The sequence below is a fragment of the Cygnus olor genome, chromosome 7, assembly GCF_009769625.2.
Source record: "Cygnus olor isolate bCygOlo1 chromosome 7, bCygOlo1.pri.v2, whole genome shotgun sequence".
Taxonomy (NCBI): Eukaryota; Metazoa; Chordata; class Aves; order Anseriformes; family Anatidae; genus Cygnus; species Cygnus olor.
In genome coordinates, this window is record NC_049175.1 from 34802865 (window position 1) to 34825636 (window position 22772).

Below are 22772 nucleotides of genomic sequence, written 5' to 3' on the forward strand. Positions count from 1 at the left end.
CTGACAGACACAGCAGGTGTTATCGATGCAGTTTTGGTAAGCAGCCATCTACACATAGACCATCACCGGTACCCAAATGGGCACCTTTGGCAATCTCAACAAAGAACCTGGACGTTGCCTGGATATTGAATTTGAAAGTGTTTTTCCAGCACAGAACGGAGAGGCTTGCTGGAGCTGACAGAGCATGGAGCCAGGGATTACCCCGCTGCCACAGCTACTTCCCAAGTGCCCAGCTATAGCACCCTAGGCCAATCTACATCTTTTCCAAGAGCACTCCTTCAGCTTGTTTTTACTCCCACAGAACCAAGCCGGTTCCTCTCCCTCTCGTTTTCTTCTCATACGGGAGCTAAATAAAATCCTGTGTGAGTTTTGTAATAAAGATAACATCCTGTGTTTATGTTAGAGTGAAAAAAGGAATGGAGGGGATGGACATTCATCCTTCAGGACGTAAACTGCCAAAATAGACTTGGACTTGAGATGAAAATCTAGTTTGGATAGAGCTTGCTATAAATTGACTCTTGTGAAGGTTCTTGTACATTCCTTGGAAACGTTTGGTAGTAACCTCTACTCAAAGTGAAATACGGCACTTTGGTGCATTGTGGCAGCTTGTCTGCATTGTTTGCATACAGCAACGTTTTCTGGTTTGCAGTGGAAATATGAATATGCCACAGTCTGGAGTGACATGTCACCGGTCGCAGACCGCATTGTGGTTTTCCTCTTTCATTGAAGGATTTATTTATTTATTTATTTATTTAATTTATAGTCTAAATGCTGCCTCCCAACTTTGTATAGGCAATAGTTGAACTAATACACACAACGTCTCCCAGCCCTTCTGTTCATTACCCCCAAATATGACCACCACGTTACAAACAAAAAATATTTTGAATTATTTTATGACGGCACCACCCTCTCTGTATGATTTGCATTAACGCTTACCTGAGGAATCCTGAGAACACAGTTCTCCTACCTGTGTCTAGGAAGAAGCAGTCATTTTTAATGCCTCTTTTTTTTTTTTCACTCTGCCCACTGCTCTGCCAAACACCCATTGCACAAAGTGTCCGGCTGCCAGGCGGAGAAATGACGCACGCAGAAATGAGCAACTCAGCCCAGGTCCCGTGGGAAGCCTGCAGCAGAGCAAGGAAGTGGACCTCTAAAACCAAGTCTTAACTACAAAACTGGCCTCTTTTCCTCTCGGTGAGTTATTAAGCCCCTGCAACATCTTGAACCTCTACCACAATGGCATTTGCAAAAGAGGATTTTAATGTTTAAACAGTGCTTGAGTTAAAAATATATTGAACATTCCATTTACATTTCGGACAAAGTATATTGAATTTACCATGAAAATATTCCTATAGAGGCAAGATAAAATAAATGAAAAGACAGCTCTCCTTGTATTTCATATTTTTTTCCTGTAGAACTAATATAGGATTAAAGAGGAAAACCTGGTAGCTGCAGGAACAAGTTTGAGCAATCACTTGTCACTTGCAGTTAGCACAAAAATGTATTATAACAAGATATTACTTGTAGAATTTCCGCTATAAATCTTTTATTCATTCCAAGGAATCCCAGTCCAGGCATTTGCCATTCTGCATTGTCAAAAATAATGCCCAGCATAAATGGTGTTCGAGAGACCATGAACATCAGAGATAACAAGGGTACTAACACCTTATGGGCCTTAAAAACCCAGTAGTGGTATTTCTGGCCTCTCATTAAAAGTGAAATAAAAATATTGTTTAAGAATGACTTTTATGCTTTACTATTAAATGCAAGCATCAACTCTTTGCTTATGGTTTTTCCCACTTTTCTTCTTAAAAATTGCTGAGTGGATGTAAACAAGAAAGTAAATTTTTACAGCCCCATTCTGCTGCTGGGCATGAGAATAACCAAATGTTGGAGCAAGCTGGCATCCTAAATGAGCACCAGAAGCAAGGAAACACCTTTAAAATACCAACCAGCCTCCACAGAAGGAAGAAGAAAACAGGGTGAGTGCTGTGGGGCAAACCAGTGAGTTTCCTGGAGGTCAGGGGACATCAGCATGTCCATGGGGGCTGGCAGACCTTTGGCAGTGTCCATGGGTGGAGGAGATGTGGGGACCTGACCTGTGTGCCCGATGGACATGGGATAAGGCCCCCTGCAAAGCATCAGTCATGGCAGCTTCATGCGGTTGTCCTGGCCAAACACTGACCCCTTCACCAGCATGTGGCACCCCCTTATCTTTTTCTGAAGATTGCCAGAAAATACGACCTGACAGCTTCTGCTTGCAACTGAGGAAACTTTGCTGAGCCTTGCCATTTTCCAATTTCCATATTCAAATCTCAGTAATTTTTTATCAGGGCTTTCCCTTGCTCTCTCTCTGCCTTGTCTTTGCAGTGTGTCCGTCCTTCTGCTGAACCCTTTTCCTTTTTCTCTTCTGTCAGTGAGCGACATGCCCACACTGCACCTAGCTCAGCAGAGCTCCTAACAAATGCAAGGTCACAGAGTGACTTCTGCCAAAACTCCCAACACTTATACCCCAATGGGTAAGCAAGCCATGTGCTCACCTCTTTCCTGGCAAGGTTCTCTTCCTTTCCTTCCACCCTGTTTTAACTGTTCCACCAATTCTTTCTTTTCTTCTTAACTCATTCTTCAGCTTTTTGTTTCTTCCTTTTCTCTTCCCTCGACCTCCAGAGGCCATGTGGGTAAGAAATGTATTTTCTCCCAGCTCACTTACCAGAAGTAGATGAAAACAAAGACAGGTTTCCCAAACAGGTGAAGACAGGTTTCTGTTTTCTCTTACATCTCCTTGCTTTCATATCAGAAGCACAGGAGATGTTTCCTTCATCTGTAGGAAACAGAGAGCGAACTGTGGGGTGGGGACGGAGACCCTCATGCTTTGGTCTCTGCCAGAACTACAGGATGTAGACTGAACCAGACTTTCAGCAGAAAGCTAAAAAAGAGCCTTACAGAGGCATAAGGTAGGAGAGCTGAGAATAGTAACATGCACTTGAATTTTATCAGACCTGGAAGATGGCATCAACATTTTCTCAGCACCAAATCTGGAACTGCTGCATTAACTTACACAAGTTCAGATCCTTGTGAGCCTCATCACATCACCATATGTCCTATGTGTAACAACAACAACAACAACAAATATATATATATATTTTGCAAATGTTTGAATGAGTATTTTTAATCAGGAGTATGATACCTACCCTCCACTTAGAAAGTGTGCTGCCATGTTTCCAAGAGTTATTGTATTAGCTACAGAGCTCACATGAAAGGGAAAATTATGACTGATCAAATTTTAAAGAAACCTCTAAAAATAGCTTGTCTAGAGCCCAAAATGTCACAATGATAAAGTCTAAGATCTCAGCTCCTCCAAGAGCTTAGAGCAAGACTGTGTCCCATTAGGAAGTTTGGGCTCTTCCATTAATATCCCTGTGGGAAAATTGCTTCTGACTGCGAAGGCTTGAAAGGTAACAGAGCTGAAGCACCTCTCTGATCCAAACAGAAATATTCCTGAACTCCAGTGCAACGGTGCCAGGGAAGCAAGATTTAGCACTAAGCAGATGTTTGTCTACCACAAGATTTCGGTGCGTGCTTGCTTTTTGTTACAGATGACTAGGAATTTGGAGCTGCTCTGAACGGTGGGTGGGCTGGAGACAGCCCTGGCAAAGATGGATTTGCAGACAACACAGGGGATTTGGTTAGAAGTGCACAATAATTATGGTTTATTATCCTGCACTTCAGTTTATCACATCAGCACTATACCATCCATTCGGCGGCCTATTTCGGATGTAAGACAACCTCTAATGTTAAGCAGACATCGCTAACATCCACTTTCTTTGCAGTTAGTATAATAAACCACTGGTGATAAACAGTGACCTCATCTTTTGGAGTTAAGTCCTGCAGTGTTCATTAAAACAACAACAAAAAATTACCTCTTGGTAGTCGGTACAAGTTTTGCTTGAGTACAATTTCTTCCAGTTACAGGGTATTTATCAGCAGCAGAAAAACAATTTATATTATACAGCCTGTCCTCACTGTTAAAATTTATATCAATCAGTAGAGCCATTAAATCCTACGTTTTCCTTCCCCTAATCCACTGGTAGATTAAACGGTTCAATTAATAATAAATATTAGCAGTTTATTAGATTAATAGTTATACCACTACATTAGTGTATGTGGTTGCACAGAGACAGAAATGAAGCAATAGTTTCCCACTAAATCATTTTCAGCCAAGCAGCGTACCATATGTTGTTCTGCTGCACTCGTCTCTTCCTTAGGAAAAACAAAGTCAAAACCTTCGGCTTCACCTGCCACTTCTAGTTATTCAACCGCAGCCCCGGGATTGAGATGGAAACGAGGAACCAGGCTGTGCTCTGAGCAAAGCCATTGAACTCAGCGGGGCTGCAGGAGGAGAGCCAGCACAGGCTTTGACCCATTTATTTGAGAAAATTACCCCTGGACAACGGGATAATCCTCCCCAATAAGCTTGGCTATGGGCAGGAGGAAGCACCAGATTAGTGAATTTGGTTCTCCTGAAGGGGCTGATGCTTAGCAGCTGGAGAGGCTCTGCTGTCCCACGCTGAAAACACGGGTGCGATAACATGCCAGAGTGTTGCATCTGTACAAGATCTGTTTTCATCTATAAAACGGATTGCAAAATGTTCTAATTTTATAAGGCAGGGGAAGAATCAGCTAAGGGGAGAGTCAGTTACATTGTCCAGGAAACTACTGTTAATGCTAATCTGCTATTTGTCAAACATCCATATGTGTTATAAATGTATGTACCATTTTGTAAGCACATGGCCCGACTGGTAGGGGAGTGAGGAAATGACGGTCAGAAGACTGGACTCTGTTCCAGCTTCATCCGTAGCTGGACACTTTTTTATTTCTTCCAGCTCTCTCAGTCATATCCTGTGAAGTGTCTTCTCATCGTTGTAGGTTTGCTCTTTCCAGACCTGACCTTTCCTTCCAATTCCCTGCTTCTTTTGTCTGCCCCCTTGGTCAATCCCATCTTGCCTTGTGCCTCAGTTTCCCTCATCTGTAAAAATAGGATAACGATACCTTTCATACAGTGTCTTTGGATGAAAAGTGCCTGTTAAGGACATCACCAGGGAGTGACACCTGCATCAGACCATATTCATCTTGGGGATGTTTGTGGAGGGGCTGAGAATGTGTTTTTGTGGTCTTTCCTGCTCTTAGCTGATGGATATCAGGAAACCTGTGAGACAACAGAGGAGGTCTGAAAAAAACCATGAAAACCAAATGAGTCAAACAGCTTTCCTTAAATTGGCATTTCCTGTAGGGAAAAACTGCCACCCTCTCTTGCAGTTTGAAGCATGTTTGATTCACAAGAAGGGAGTAGAGCAGAAGGCCTCACCATCCTGGCTCAGCCGTGATTTCCCTGCTCTTTGGAATCCAGAGACAGTAAAACTGATTTAACCAAGGCTACGTACACTGATGGGTAAATTCTGAACTCCCATGGATGTGAATAGCTGGGGGCGCGTGACTATAGTCCCACGCACTGAGATGAGATAATTACAGTTGCACAGTAGTGGAGGCATTGCCAATATCCCATAATTAATTTACAGACAGAGTATTTCCTCCTCCTTTCCCCCCCATTAAGTGTAGAGAAAATAAATGTTCTTAGGAGTTGGCAATTTCTCTTTAGTTTGCATATTCCTCCTAAATATGAACATTATGTTGTTTACTCATCTGTTAATGACAGCTGATTATCAAACCATAAATATACATGTATCTAATGGTTTGTGAACATTAAACATCAGAACGTAATAGATGTGGGTGTACTCAGGAACCCAGCACTGAACAATTGCCATTTAGCAAGCCAGTGTCCGTAGGGTGCCAGAATCTGGGCACTGTCACTTCCCATGTATAAGAAGAGGAGAACTGATTTTCCCAGCTGCTTTTAATATGTTTGTTTGTCACCACATGTAACAGATTGTTTTTTATTTTGCTTGATCTGCCCCTTCCGCACAATCTAGTGCTCTTACTGCTCCTGGGTGTCTGAGAATGTAACTTGGTGAACACAAGAGCTTTTCTTGTCATTGCAAACCTTCCCTCTCGTCCTGTCTTTGCTCTTGGTCACCAAATAAAACAAATTAAAAGGATACAGTCACTGCTTCAGCGTGAACTCTTCCAAGAAGTCAGGGTTTAAAATCTGCAATCCCAAGGCGTTATTTGTGTTGCCCAATTTACTCCTTTTCTCTCTCATCTCCAGCTCTCTCCCTCAGCTCTCTTTTCCTCCTAAATGTCCTGCTATTATCTCAGATCTGTTTTCTCTGGAACAAAGCTGTTTTCCTTCCTCCTAACAGACTTTCTTTGTCAGAGCTGGTAACTTTAAGAGCCTTCCCACTTAAAGACATGTAACTTCAATGTCACCTTAATCCCAACTCTTCTACTTCCCCTGCACTTTGGCTCTCCCACTTGGTTCTTTTATTTCCTCTTTCCAGTGCTAAATTCACTCTTTTTCTTTCCTTTGGAAACCATGAGCTGTTTGTCTCTTCCTTGCTTTCCTTCCATCCCTCTTCTGCAATCTTGTTTATTTATTTATTTTTTTTGTCAGCATCTCCTGACTGTGTGTGTTACTCACACCAACTTCCACTTCCTTGAAGTCCCTCCTGATTTCTTGCCTCTTGCTGCAGAGGTAACTTCATTTTCTTCGGTGTTTTCTATCACCACTCTTCCAGATCCATATTCACTTTTCTTTTCTAACTGTCCTAATTGTTTCTCTTGCTCTGTGTGCCACAACTAACTCCATGCTCTCTACTTGCAGTGCAATCTTAAAAACTAGAGCTGGGCCAGATAGAGTTTTGGATATCTGAATTATTGACGAAGGTAAGGGAACTGTGTGGAGATGCTATGTTTTTGAACTTGGAGAAAAACTCAAGAGATAGGGAACCCATCCCTTGGAGCCAGCCTCTGCAAGATGTGGTGTGCTCCCTGGCAGTACTGCCCATGCTCAGCTTCAGCAGCCTTCAGTTAGGGGTAGGACTGATGGCACCTTCCCATGCCAAAGCCCCTGTGAACAGCAGGATTTATGATATTGTGGATCTGAAGCTACATGGATAAGAACTGATAGGTCCACACTCTGTATAGTTAATATGTTCAAATGGTCTCCTTGTGCAGGAGTGTTTAAACGTGCAATTCTGAGCTAAGGAGAATTTTACTTTCAAGTCCATACTGCTACCACATTGCAGTGCTGTGTTCCCAAAGGTACTGAGGATGTTGCCACTAATTTTTGATGGAAACAGAATAGTTTGGTCCACTCTTTTTGAACAATCTGCAAGGAATATGGTGAATATGACATGTCTCACAAGTAGCTTTTGGAATTAGTCAAGTTAGAATGAGGCATACGTGTAATTTGCAAGGCTGTAATTTTTATGCTGTTCCAAGCTACAGAAAACATTTAGCAATATTGATCAAACAAAAGCACTGCTGTGATATAATTCCAGAATCAACGTATGAAAAATTTCACTTGTCTTTTTAGCAATTATTGATGAAGGGAATAAAACTCCAGGTGAACACAAAGGGCTGGCTGTTTGCATTCCCGCACTGCCAGCACGCCAGATTGGACGGCGAGCAAGTCATTTTGCCTGGAACTAAACCAGCCGAATGCTGACAGATAGGTGTTTGTGCAGTGCAGGCTCGGCAAGGAAAATAAGCTGTCATGGCTTATGCTGACCTGTGCTATTTGATTATGATATGATGCCTTTCTTCTCCGAAGGAATCAAGGGGGCTTATTCAGGTGCTGCTGGTTCTATGTGTAGGGATGCTGAGCACCACGGGAGCTCAGCATCCTGCATCTGTGGAGCTGATTCCTGGGGAAAGGCTTGACACCCTTCCCAATCTCATTTTTATTGTACAAATCAAGAGAGTTAAATACCTGTAGCTGGGTGTTTTAAAAGGGCCGTATAGCTTTATGAACAGCTAATAACACCGGTGTATATAGTTGTTAAGACCAGCCATATCTCACGATTCACGAGCGAGAGACGTCTCTCCCACACTCGGCAGGGGCAGGGGTCGAGCCCACAGCACCGTGGCACCACGGCAGCTCCCCAGCAGCAGTTTTTCTGCCCTTTCCTTCCCAGCCACTCAGCCCTGAGGGACATCATACACAGCACACCAGTGAAGTATCAGAGGCCAAATTTGGTGTGGGTTTTGAGGGGTTCATCTTCTCATCCACCATCAAAAGCTGCGTCTGAATACAGTGCTATTAAGTCCATCGCTACCTCAAGCCAGGGGAAATAATGAAGAGCTGCTGCTGTTTTGCTTTGAAATGGCTTCCTTTTGATTGGTTCATTTCTACATTTAAAATATAGAAACACCCAACAAGTTTTTGACAGATCCAAACCATTTTGTTTTCAGAATTCTCTCTCTGAAATAAAGCGAGTTTTCTGATTTTGTCCCAAAACGAGTAAAGACAAATGTTGAAACCTTCCAGACATGGATTTTCCACCTTGCATGCAGGTCGGCAAGAGATTACATTTCATTTGGCTTCAGGTAGAGGCCAATCTACTAATTAAACGGCAGACCTGCTTTACTGGAGATAAAAATAAAGCAAGCGCTAGTGAGAAAAGGGGAATGGGTACCAAACAAAAGGGAAGGCTAGGAAAGGGATGAAGTCAATAACAGATAAATCCCAGTCCCAACACAAGTACAAGAAAGACAATACTCTGTTGTGCACAGAGAAGCTGAGGTTTATTAGCTGTTGATTAAGTCTTGTAAGGAGCAGAAAGATAGTTGAGGAGAATGAAGCAAAATACAAACAATCTCTTCTATTTTCTTGGCAAATTTGATCTTCTCTATTAGGATTATCAGAGAGCTTATTCCCTGGATGTGGGCAGTGAGGCAGATTTCCAATGCCTTTCAATTGCTTTTCTGGCTGAGGCTGGCTATTCTAATGCAACGTGACGGGTAGCCACAAACATAATCCTTATGACCCAGTGGTGCTCGAATGCAGATGCTACTTGCAGACTCAAAAGAGAAGAGCAGTGCTCCAAGTTTGCTCAAACTGGGACACTCGCAGTGCTGTTTTTTAGGTGGTCTGAAGCCGAAAGCTCCATGTTGCTGCATTCTGAACCTCGGTTACAGGCGGGATATTCAGACATTTAAAAAACAATCTGTTTCAAAATTGTAAAAGATTGCATATCCTTTTTCTTCAGCTGATTTTACTTTCCAGTATGGGGATTTAGGAATACCCATATTGGATCAGACTGCCGGTTAATCTAATCTGGTATACCTATTCCGGCTGCAGCTAATAGATGATGCTTCAGAGGAAGAAAACAGAAAGAAAACAAAACCACCACAATACATCTAGTTAATTGAACAGTTCTGTACATGGGGAGAAAAATTCCTTCCTGATGTCCACAGGTGATGAGCGTATGCCCTGAAGCATGAGATACGATTACTCTTATCATTATCTTAGCTTGCATAGCAACAAATGTAATTAGTGGTCATAAAATTATCCTGCTGTTTGGGATTATCTGTTTTTTTAAAGCAACAGAGCCAAGCATGTCTCTGAGGTAACTTCATTTGAATAGGATGAATTTGGCCCATAAAGTCTATAATGTATCCTTAAGTACAAACAATAGAAAATAGAAGAGGCAAGAATTGAAAGTAGTTGGTTGTGGCCTCCTAAGGCTTCTATTTATCATGTACTCGGGCTGCTTCTTAAGAGGCTTTATTCAAACTTCATATTAGCAAGATAAGAGGTGAAACAAACTGCTGGGAGCAGTGACAACAAGCAAAAGAATAAGATTTCAAGCCAAAAGTAGAGTAAGATTTCAAGCCAAAACTAAGTAAATACCCCTAAGCAGCGTGTTTCGGCAATGGGAAGGCAAGCTCCTTCTCACCTCTCCCTGCATTTTAGGAGCACCCCAGCGGACAATCAGTCACAGAAAGGGCATTAGCAGGATGGATGTGCAGCCCGAGAACTGTTAGACCGCTGGGTCAAGCCAGAATGCATTGGACAAAAACTAATCTAACAACGTAAGTCACCCTCTGCGTCCATTCAACACGAGGGGCCAGACCTCAGAGGCAAGAACAGCAGAAGTGTGTGCCCAGCGCTGTGGGAGTCACTGTGTTAGCCGGGCTGTCTCCCTCCAGCCTGTAGGGCTAAGCTGGCATAGGTGGGTAAATCAGAAACATCTCCTACAGCACTGGGGCCACGCTAAATAAACCTGAAGAGAGGAGACTCTCCGCTGCTTAACAGTGCTGGAAAGAATGGAGAGGACATTTCAGGGACACTGCAGCTTTGGCTTTGATGAATTCAGTCGCAGCTTGAAAGAGCGTAATTAGGCTGGTTCTGCCAGCTGCCTCCTTCAGTAGACTTGCAGCCACAGAGACTGTCGAGTTCAGGCCTGGTTTGGCCCAAAGCTTTTAGCAGGGTTTGAACTACACTTCTTTTGTAAGTGCAAAGAAGTGAGGACACCAGGAAGCAAACCTGCAGGCTTGCGAGACCTTCAAAACAGTTGTGCTAGCAGGAGCTGAAATCTCAGAGTACACAAACCCTTCCCTGCACCTTGGTGAACGGCAGTGCTCCAGGCGGGGTCTCTGCTCTTGGTCTTCTCTTGTATCCTAACTGCCCCAGTCCTGCCTCTTGGTGCAACCTGAGTGTCCACTGTTATTGCCACTCACATGTGCTTTCTCCTAGTCCCCTGTAGACAAGGAGTGAGAGTTCCTCTCAGTTGCATTTGTCCCTGTAGGTGGGATAAGGAGTCCATAGAAGAAATAACTGGTAGAGATCCAGTGGCTTTCCCAAATGGGGAATAAGCAGAGGATGCTCCTGGTACAAGTTGCTAAACCATTTTTCAGTGATTCTGCTCTTGCTGGGCAGCCTGGTGTCCGTGTGGGTCCCCATGCTTTGCCAGCAGCTGCTGGGGACACTGTTCTTGCTGCAGGAGAGGTGCCACAGCTGTAATTCTATCCGCGCCCAGGCAGCATGTAAAACTTTATAAACCACTTGGCCTCGCCACTGGAAATATTGTAAGAATTGATGGAGCATGCACCAGCACCAGCATCTAAATGACAGACGGACAGACATAAAATAGGTGAGCACTTTTATCGCTCCTTAGAGGATTCACACTTATTTGTCAAGGTTAACTGCATCTTTGAGGCAAGACGTTTTTTGTTGTCATTAAATATCTTTCACTACTGTGTCCTTCTGCTTAACGAAGATGCCCTCAAAAGATTGCAGGTAATTTATGCTGTGAGTTGCCTGCTCTCACAGTTTTACCATGAGCCTTGAGGTAGGCTCTTTAGAGACCCAACTCCTAGCCAGGTGAGTATGTGAGAACCTCGGCATTTGTTTTAACAGCAGCCATAAAGTAAGTGGCAAGTCATCACAGCTCTGGATAAAAACATGAAGATGTGACCCAGGTGCGTACTAAATGGTTTGGAAACTGGAAGGCAAAGAAAGCCAAGTGTGTGTGTATTTACTCACATATTATTTCTAGACCAGGTTTGGGAGCCACAACATAAGATCTGGGAGCATGTAGGGTATGCAGGTTGGGATGTAAGGCTCTTGCTGCTTCCGCTGGACTGAACTTGCTGGTGGGAAGACGCTCTGCACACAAGGGAGCCCTCCAACCTGTTCAGGGTGCCAAAGCCACCTGGGTTCGGACGGGCTTTTCTGCCTGGTATGGGTGAGAGCTGGTCACTCGCCCTCTGTCCCCTCCTGGAAGTGAGGACGGCCACTGTGGCACTTAGCTGGCCTCTCTGGATCTCGCCCGGAGGTGATGTGCAAGGACTTGGACGGCGACTCGTATGCCCTCCCACTCCTCCTTGTGCGCCCAAGCAGGCGTCCTCGCTGTTGGCTATCACCAGGCAACAAAATGTGCATTTCGTGCCACCTGCTTTGCACGTGACGAGTGCCATACACGCTGGTGGGGACGGCTGCCTTTCAGCGTCAGAGCCTCCTAATTGAGCAACAAATGCTTGTTGCACAAACTATGCCGACAATTTTTGATGGGTAGAAAATACAATATTTAGTCAGGCTGCTGTAAGTTAAAACACAGCAGACAGTAAAAGGATGAAATTATACCCCAACAGACTTTTAAATGAGAAAATAGTCTGTGTTAGGGAACATTATTCATTTAAATAGCAGAAAGCTTATAATTTCAACGAGGCCACAATTTCCATAAAAAGCCTGCATTTGGGATTTTTTTTCCCCTTTCCCTCTTGCAGATTGCAGTTAAAATGAATGAACCTTCCTGCTTACAGGGAAATTCATTTTTATTTTACTTTGCCTTTTTCATGTCAATTACAGAACACTTTGTTAAAATGATTACATAATTTTCACAGAAGCTTGGTATTGCAGGCTGGAGGAGATAAACCCACTTAAATGTGACTAATGTACTCTCAAATTCCTGCCCAGAGCAGTTTCTCATCTAGACATCACTCACACCATCTTCCAAAACCCCTGCACAGAATCAGCGCAAATGTCAGAGACAAAAAAGCAGCTTTTCTGCTGAGGGAGGTACCACGTGAACTCTGTTTTTAGGCAGCGAGTCAGAGGTCACTTGCTGCTAAAAACTCTGTATCCTCAGTCCTCATCTCATCACTCGGTCCCTGTCTCGTGATAAGGTTACACTGAATGGTGCTGGCATCCTTCAAGGTTACTGTTCCAGAAAATATTTGCAAATAATTTGACGTGGTGTCAGCTAGCAGGCAGCAGTGAACTCATATAATTCAACATACTAATGTGGGTTTTCACGCCTAAAGCTATAAATAAGCTTGATATTCGAAAGTTTCTGTAATGTTTATTTAATAGCAATATTTTATAAATAAATCTTGATTATTCCATTGCACTCCGGTGGAGATCTTCCAAGATAACGGTTGTTTCTAACCCCAGGCCTCTTTTTTTCTGACCCCTCCTTGCCACCCACATCTGCATTAAAGAAATAAAACACTTCCTTCAAAAAACCTTTTTCAGGCGCAAGGGAATTGTGGCCATGGCAGCTCTCACCTACCTCCTCCCCTGCAACCTCCTCCTACATTCCCCTTCACTCTGCCCAGATTGCTTTTCCCTCTGCTGGAGACTTTACCTGAATGATGTTTGCACGAGGATACCTGCACGAACCCTCAGAAACCCACCTAGAGGAAGTTGAAGGTGTTTCATGAGCTCCAGCTGGATCCTGCTGGCCAGGTCTCAGGTGTGCCCCTCACTCCCCCAGCTGCTTTTTAGGATGCCCTCCCTCTTCCTTTGCCATAGGAGCAATGCAAAGCAGATGATGCGGGAGCTCAGCTGCTCCTCACAGGCTCCAGTCCTGCGTGGTTTTGCACATTATTTCACTGTCTTCCACCCTTGTGGCTACAGAAGCAAGGCAAAACCCCATGAAGCCCAACTGAGGGGCATTCAAGGTACGGCACTAGGCATCAGTTGAGCCTTTCAGGAACTTGGAAAAGCCGACCCTTTTCTGTAAAACAGCTGCTGGCAATTTTTTCCTCTTTCCATCAGAAAACATAATCAGAAGCTTTCCAATTCAAATGAAGCCTTTAATTGAAGAAGTGCTTACATGGAGCTGCATATAGGTTAGATCACTGCACTACTGTGACATTTTGTGTGCTTTTTTTTTTTAAAAAATGAGTATGACTTCCAGCATACTGCCCACAACTCAGTAAAATAATCCTCTACTTGGGAAAAATAGCAATGCTTGGTAACAAATCACTGTAATGTAACAGGAGCCAATACATACATGCATTATATGTGCTCCACATATGTAAGTACAGTTGGAAGGTTTGTAAGTAAGTTTGTAAGTAAGTTCTTGAACATCTGGTTCCCTACACAAATGGTACATTGCCACGGTGAGTGATGCAGGAAGAATTTCTCTGCTCCATGTTGCTAAATGGAAACTCAAAGCCAAGAATGCAGTATCTAATACACAAGGATCTACGCACATCTTCACATCTGGGCTTGGGTTCTGGAACGGAAGCAGAAGTGTCTGTAGCTAATGGCTGTTCTATGGCTCTGCACCAGATCACGGACCTACCCACAAGATTCTGCTTGCCAGACGAGTTTAGAGAGAAGTTCGCTGTAATTCAAGTGCCAAGGAAATCAATAGCAAAAAAAAAAAATAAATCTGCATGACATCAATATTTAATAGCAGCACTACCACTGGTATTCAGAGCCTTCTGTAACATGAAGAACTGGACCCAAAATGAGCAAACCCCATTTGTTTCCAACAGGGAAAAGGGAAGTGAGGAGTCTCATCAATGAAACAACTTCTTTGTGCTGCATTCTGTGCAAATATTTGGATTACTAAAACGAATTTATGAAGCAATTACTTTTAATGCTATATGAGGAAATTAAGTACTCATTGATTCGTGATTTATAATCTAAAGCTAAAAGATCATGAAAAAGCAAATATAACTTAATTAAATGTCCTTTGGCTTTGCTACTATTGCAGACCTAACTCATAAAGTAAGTAAAACAAACCATTTTTAGAACATAAATGAGTATTGGTTCTTCTAGTTCAGAAGACAAATAATTTACTGGCTAAATATATTCAGCAAAGTGTAGCCATGTGAAAGATTTTTCCAGTGGCCTCTGGGTCTTGAAGGAAGGATAAAAACTGACTGGTGCAGATTCAAGGAATTCATTGTGCTGGGAATGACAGGAGCATTTGCTGTGAAAAGGGGAAAACAAAAGGCTATTTCCGTTCTTTTTATACAGAGAAAATATTTTAATATATTCATGGAGTAGAATATATTGTGAAAAGAACGTGCCTTTATGGTCTCACCATTGGCAACACACTTGTGATTATTCATTCCTGACACTGAGCCCATTAACCTGGGGAAATTTAATCTAATGCTATAGTAATGTTGCTATTTTTCCAGTCTGAAGTGTAAATAATTTGAAAAAAACCTCACCCAGGTTTTTAGAATGAAACATCCCAAGTGATGTATTCAATCTGTTAAGTAGTCAGTTTGACTCCTCCTTTATACTGCAGAAGCGAGAAGGTTGAGTTTTAAAGAACAGTGAAGAACAAAGCACTACTAGATAAATCATGGGAGACCATTATTGTAACTACACATTTCAGTATTGGAAACTCTTCCTAGATATACTAGGTTGGCCATCTTGTCCTTTCAGTCCATGAACGGGTGTTACATGTGCATACCGAAGGAGTGAGTACATTTCAGACAACTTTGGTGACCCTCGATCTTCATGTGGTTTGAGCTAAGGGTGAGGATGAGGTCTTTGGATGTCTCTGTCTTCCTTGGAGAGTCCTCTGGCCCCAGGTACAGTACAACAGATTTTGGGATTGCTCCCGTGAAGTGGTGGCAGCAGTGGTAAACCCAATCACTGCAGAATAGCAGGACTGAGCTAATGGCAAATTGTCCTGGACAGCAACGTCTCATGTATCTCCATGTGGAATTACATTGGCTCGTTTGTGGAGAAAATCAGTTGAGGTGACTGCTGCCTGGGACCCCTGAAACCTGAAAGATGTGCCTCTTCCAGACCCTGGGGTAGGGAAGCTGCCAAATATTGTGATGTACATACAATACGTGAACGCAAGGCTGATGGTTGGCATCACAAAGGTCCAAAGGATAAACCATACATGACAAAGTGATAGGTGCTCAGGCCTGCCACACTGTGAGGACAGCCAACAGCTATCTGCCTGTTGATAGCAGTACACTTTGTGTCAAATAAACATTCAAAGCCTGGCATATATAAAAACATTATAATGCTCAGATTCCTAAGATTTGGATTTCTCCCCCAAATCCCATCAAAGAAGTCATTCATGAATAAAAGGGTGACGGCTATACATGGGCCAAATGCAGCCAAGTGTATCAGAGACCTAGAGAGCAGTGATGATGACTTTTTGGAAAACACAATCTCCGCTATGAAAAGAGACATCAGAAATAAATACACAACATTTCCAAGAGACCTTGGAGCTGAGGAAGCATCTGTCTTTTTAAAACCTCATTACTGTAGACTACAAGGGCTCAGGCACACAAACAACAAATTACATCAGGTGAGTAAGTTACCATACATCAGCTGGTCTGTGTGCGCACTCTGAGTGTACAGAAAATACACCATAATTTGAGTTAACTTAGCCCTCGTTGCTTTTACTCTAACCTACAGCAACATGCTGCCTTGCAAAGGACATAGATCAAGAGTGCCTGCACAGACAGTTACCCCAGGCTAGCTGACATGCAGTAATGTGCTAGGGAAAAGTCACTTTCCTGTTATTCTGAGCCATCCTCAGGCTGGAGACTACAGTCTCGTTCTACTCAAGTGCAGATACTTTATTGAGGTACCTTAGCTAAGGAGCCTACATCATCTCAGGTTCTCTTTGTCTTTGATGGAGAAGGATTAGGGCCTCCAGAGAATTCACAATTTAGGCACATCCAGAGGAAATATAAAGGGTATTCCACTGCATTATAGAAAATATTGCAATTAGTCTCTTCTAATTTTTAGGGAACCTGAAAAGCTAAATTTTTTGAGCAATGCCATATTTAAACATCTATGGTTTTAAACGAGTAAATTGATTTCCCACTTAAAAAGCAAAATTACAATATACCTTGGAAAGCATTTTGCATTTTAGCTTAATATATCAAACCCCTAAGATAGGAAAATCGACTAGCTGCAATGGTAACTGTAAAGCCAATGTGAAACAGCTCCAGTAGCTGTGCCTGCATTGACGTGGCATATAGCACAGGTCTGAAGAGCTTTTTTGCTCCTCTTCAATGTCCTTAGCAGCAAATGAACTCACACCTCATCCAAAGGGCACAGACCTCAGAAGTGGAAGTACATGAATACTGTTACTAGAGCTTCAGAAAGACAAAGGATGCTTGTGCTTAATTTTAGGAAAATGTTTACGTTTTCTTAAAAACTATATGCACAAAAGCATAAAATGTTGCTTGCAGGTCTTGCAGGCTTGCAGGCCTGACACCACCTGTCTCCTTGGGCAAACTTTCCTGCCCCAGCCTTCTTTTACGATAGGTTCTTTACATATAAGTTTAACTATGGGTTGTGTAATGTGGTTTGCATTAGGGCTCGTAGCTCATATGCTTTCTCTGTGAGAATTCTTACTGTGGGTATTAGTATTTCATGGCAATTCTCCAACAATTAGATCCAAAGGAAGTGGAAGGTAATAAGAGTCTTCTCATGGACTTTAGTGTCTATAAGTGCTCCTGGGAGCAATCTCAAAAAGGAATCTTTTCTTTCTCCTGTCTGGAAGGAAGTCTTGGTTGCCACGTAAGTCTACACAGTATATTCAGTACCTTGACCTACCTTCCTTGACCTCAGTGAGTTTGTATCTTCTTTACAAATTCTCTTCCTAAGAGATTGGCACCTGGTCTGGCACAGTGGGAAGGGATTCAAAACTGCATTTGTGTTAAATTTGGAAAATATATAACCTCTTCCCCATAACTTGACCAAAACTTTGAGTAGATCTGAACAATATCTTTCTGTTTGTTCCCATTTAGACAAAAATCTAATATTATTATTTTTTTTTATTTTTATTTTTTTGTAATGACTTAAAGTAATATAGTGTTTCCTGCATCTTGGTCACCAAACCAGGAAAATCGAATACTCAGAGTCTCTATTCACTGCTTGTTTTCCACATGACAGCCATCCTACATCAGTCATTCTTCTACCTTGGTGTACAATACCTCTCACCTATCAAACCCTGGCACCCTCTCCTTTACTATTGTCTCTACCTCACACTTTCTTATTGCAACATTTCTGTTACAGCAACTACTTAACTTTGTGCGAGTGGTATGGGGATGATGCAGTACAACATTCATTTGCATTATGTTGTATGAAAAGTGGTTGCTATGAAAATTATCATGTCATAAATGGGAAGAGCATGACTCAAGGTGAACAATATGCAGCAGAAGTGAATGTGTTCTTGAAACCTCTCTTTTTATTACTGTTGAAAGGTCACACACAAAAGCCTGTAATGTGCAGAACATGAAGGTGAAGTGCACTGTATCTTAAAATGACCCTAAACAACAAGAAGATAATGCTATATGTATAATAAAACAATAAGAGTATCTTAAAGGACTCCAGAGATAAATGTTACCTATTTTCCTTTTTCTGACAGTTATACACACAAAAAGTAGTAACAAAGATGTATAAAACAGATGGACAACCTATTGTTATGTGTATTGAAAGATAACCACAAGTGGGCTTGAGCAAAGGCATCTACGATGAAGAGAAACAAATCACAGCAAATTAGCAGAGGGGTGGGAGGAGAAGTCACAACAGACGGATACCCCAATTTGCTACCAATTTCCTTGGGCATGCAAGCAGCTGTCCAGACCTTGCTTGCTCCATGCGTGAGGTCTGCTTGAGCTAAGGGCCTGTTAGCTATGTCACTGCTGGATACTGTAAAGGAACACACAAAATGTCCAGGGCTTAACTTCATCTGTATGAAGTTCATTGACAAATCTGCACCAGGCCTTGAACTTTTAACCCACTCCAGGACCTGTTAGAGGTCTAAATGCTTCCTATTTTTAAAACTCTAGTAGTTTCTCCATAAAAATATATGTTCTCCAGAAATGAATTGATCCAAAAATATTCAAATGCCATGAACAGAAGCAGTACAACATTAACTGACAATCATATAATGACTGCCTTATAGGATGTAGATGTGCATGGAACTACATGTGCCTGCAGTCCAGGGCCCCACAGCTCTCCCTGCAGAGTTAGAATCACAGAATCATTACGGTTGGAAAAGCCCTCCAAGATCACCTGGTCCAACCCCCCCACACACACACACACTTGTTAGTTGTTCACCCGCTGAACCCTGTCCCTAAGCGCCACGTCCAACCTTTCCTTGAGCACCCCCAGGGATGGTGACACCCCAAAGGCTACATTCACACTGGCAGTTTAGGTGGACGGACGGGCTGACTCCTAGAGATAGAAACACCATTCTGATATCCCAGACAGCACAATTTTGGAAGGAAGTAGCACTTTTTCCCTTTTGTTGCAAGGGCTGCAGTTTAGTCAGAGTTGCTGCGAGTCCCTCAGGAACCCAGTGGGGACATTTTACTCCACATCCCCCGCTCACCCTCTGCACACAAACTGCTGCCTTGTGCAGGGTGGACATCTCCTCACCATCACTGATGGCAAAGGAGCAACAGCCTGAATGTTGTTCCTTAATGAGGCCCACAAGGCTTGGTGCAATTAGCAACCACGATTACCTATTTGCAGTTGAACTGAAACCACCCGTAGTTAGGCAGAAAAGTGAAATGCAGAGGATTCATCACTGCCTGCAGCAGTGAGAGGGATCAGAGAGCTCAGTAGAAGAAATGCTTACTTCTATGCTGCATTGATAAAAACGACGTAATTTGTTTGCTTTTTTTTAAAGATTGAGATAGGTGGCTGGCTTCAGAAGTTTCCCTGATGCCAGGACTTACCCCCTGTAGGGAAGCAACCAAGCTCCAGAGAAACCAGCAGACAAATCTTTTACAAGCTGCCGTCTGTTTTGCTACAACATCTTTCGCTGAAGGACCAGTGCTAAAACTGAGTGAGCTTTAATTCCACAGCAAGATCGGGTTGAAAGTAAATTTGTGAGAGAGCGTGCAGCCATCCCAAGGAAACTATCAGGACCTGCAACCTTGAGATCAATCTAGAGGGTTCTTTGTGGGACTACTTTGCCTGTGGGCAGTACAATAAAAGTGTTCAGCAGCACTACTGCAGAGGGGAATCTGACATACCAATCAGTGCTGGAGAGATTGATTTCAAGGGAGATAGCAGCGAAGGACAGTCGTGCTAATAAAGCAAGGCTGGAAGGGTAGGAAGATGTCATGAGCAGCAAAGGACGGTCCGATTCTCTCCGAAACTTGCAGGCGGTCTTTCATCTACGCCCAAACCACAAAACTGGGCAAAGCTGTGCATAGAGCTATATGTAAACCCAGTGTCATGACTAGGAGTGAGGGAGGGAAGCCAGCACCAGAAGGTGCTGCTGGGATATCTGGGAGGTGCACTCCATCATCAGTGGGTTGTCTGGGAGCAGAAGTGAGAGCATCAGCTGAGCTGGGCTACGTGAGAATGGCTGCTCCATGGATAGGTTGTCTCCAGCATCAGATATGGCACCTCCAGTAGCCCTCCCACCTCTTTTCCCTGTGATATAACAGGTTTCAGGTGAGGCTGGGGTTCTGCTTAGCACCCAGCCTGCTCAGCCTGGCCTCCCAGCATACACACCTGGGCTGCAACAGGAGAGGGCACACGGGCATGTTTCTGCTGAAGGAGCCAAAGTAGGTGCTATGAAGTTCACGCTGCCTTTATGCTTTTTATGCCCACCTTATTGCAGCAGTGGGAGTACAGACAACATTTGACTCAGCAAAAAAGGCGTTATGCTGTAATCTATCAAAAAAATTCAAATAAATTTGAACAATAAGAGTCAGTTTGTATTGAATCAGAACTTTGCATCATTTGCCTGTGGCATTTTGGATCCAATATCAAGAGTTTCCATGCCAGATTTATGGTATTGATGAACCACAACCTCAGCTTCTGTCAAACAGGACAAAAGCAGGAGGGGAAGCCTTTATTTCAAGCATCCATGGAATATTTAGAGACAAGGAAAGAACATTTGGATGAAAGGGAAGCAAAAAAAAAAAAAAATAGAAGCAAAGAAGCTGAGTATTACCAAAGATGTATTTTCTGAATAATTCAGTGCTCTAGTGATCAGCAGCCGTTCTCTGAAGCCAAAAAAAACACAACAACCAAGATTTCATTACACCCCAATAACATATAGTTTTAGGCTGCGATGTGCATCAGATCAATACTTTTATTTCTATCAGGACATTGTACATTTATTTTGTTACCCCTCTAGTATCTCCAGAGAGTCTCTTGTTTTACACAAATAGAGTCAGCCCAGTTACTCTGTTATTATAATGAATTTTTCTGAAAGAGACATAAAGCACTCAGAAAATTGCAAACTCCACTTTTAGGCAGCGTGGCTTCTCGCAATTTTAATAAATGTTTAAAAAAAGCAAACCATCCTGGCAGCAAAGAATTGTGTTTATCCCCTGACTGTAAGGATCTGCCTGCTCTTCAGATAATCAATTTCTTTGAATTACTAATAACACTTTAAAGAGCAAGCAAGGCTCTCAGTCCCTGCAATTCAACAGTTGGAAATAAGCTATAATTTGTATTAAAAATAAAGCCAGTCAATCCCTACACCTTGGACATTGCAAGCTGCAAAATAAGATACACTAACTACCTAGGCTTATGCCACGCTGCTCCTGTGGCATCCAACACTCCAATTAAAAGTGTGTCGGTACTTTTACAAAACTCGATTTCTGAGGGCTTTCTAACAGCTGCTTAACTGTATGGAGCATAAATGTTCGCAGTCCAGCAGCAAAGATATAATGTGCAAATTGCCCCTGCTGTGTAGAAAATAAGCCCGGAGAACCTAAACTACAAAATACAGTAAAATGTGAAATACCTCTGTTATTTATATATCCCCACTCACATCTATATGCCCCACAGTAAGTTTTTGGTGATGAAGACATTTCTAGGGAAGGCTACCAAAAGCCCCGGTCATCATTTTTAGGGAGGGAGTTCAGGGAAATTCCTGCTTGTTCTTTCCCTGCAGAAGCACACAGAGGAAAACTCTGTGCCAGGAGCCAGGTAACCACTTTGGGACATGACACAGCTCCTGAGGCTTTGATTTATGGCACATTGGTCCACTCAGGAGGTGGCTGAAGAATGTTTTTGTCTTTGTGCTTTTCTGTGTAATCAGAAGAATTTGACCTAATGCATTCAATCAGTAAAAATAGATTACAATACTTGAAAAGAAAAAATAAATTGCATTTTAAAACAAAACAAGACTTGAACAACCAATTTAGGTTTAAACCGTAGCCCACTGTACAAGTCTTTATATTTAATATGATGGGCAGTTCACTCATTATTCAAATATCTTTCGTTTTTCATCTTACTGTTCTCTTTGTGTCTGATGAAATTTTATCAAAAGGAGAACACTGCCTGCTGCTTCCAACAGAAGATATGATTTAAACACTTTTTCTTTGCTCTGTCACAGCAGTGATTCAACCAGCAAAACACTGGCGGGATCACATATGGTACAGATGCTCTGCAAAGTAAAAATACTATCAGGATCATTAATCTGAGCAGCTCCAACACTCTGAGTTACGTTTCGTCGGTAATCAACAGCAAGATGTGAAAACCCCTCTGCCTCTCGTGCCACGTGCTGTTGGCTGCACATCAGCTGGTGCAGAGCTTGGCCAAGCCAAGCTGAAGGTGAAGCACATCCCCAAAAGCCAGCTGACACGTGCAAGAGAGGCACGGTGTGCACCACGACCACGGTGTGGACAGCAGTATCCCTTCCAGTAGTTAAAGGTGGAAGATAATTCTTACAAGGAGCAGGAGGGAATCTCACTATTTTAATCAGCTTTTCCCACTCAGGGAAATGAAACGTAATCTCCAAGCAAACTGGAGAACATGTGGCAGTACCATCCAAGCCCTACATCGCCTAAATCTCTCCTCTGAAAGCAATTTCAGCCACTTTGAGGAATAATACCCTAATTCTTTTCCAGAAAATTATTATTCATACTACACATTAACTGTGGTCTGTGACTGTTCCTCAGAATACTGGAAGCACCAAATTATTCATAACGATGGGTTTAATATGGTTATCATTGCACTATGGCAGGCAAGCTCATGGGAGACACTACGAGCTGTTATTTGCATCTAGGTGACCCATCTGATGCTCTTTACAGTCTTACTGTTTTAAGCTATTACGTCTGACAGCTGCCATTTCTAATTTTTCCCTGAACTTACCAAATTCTACTAA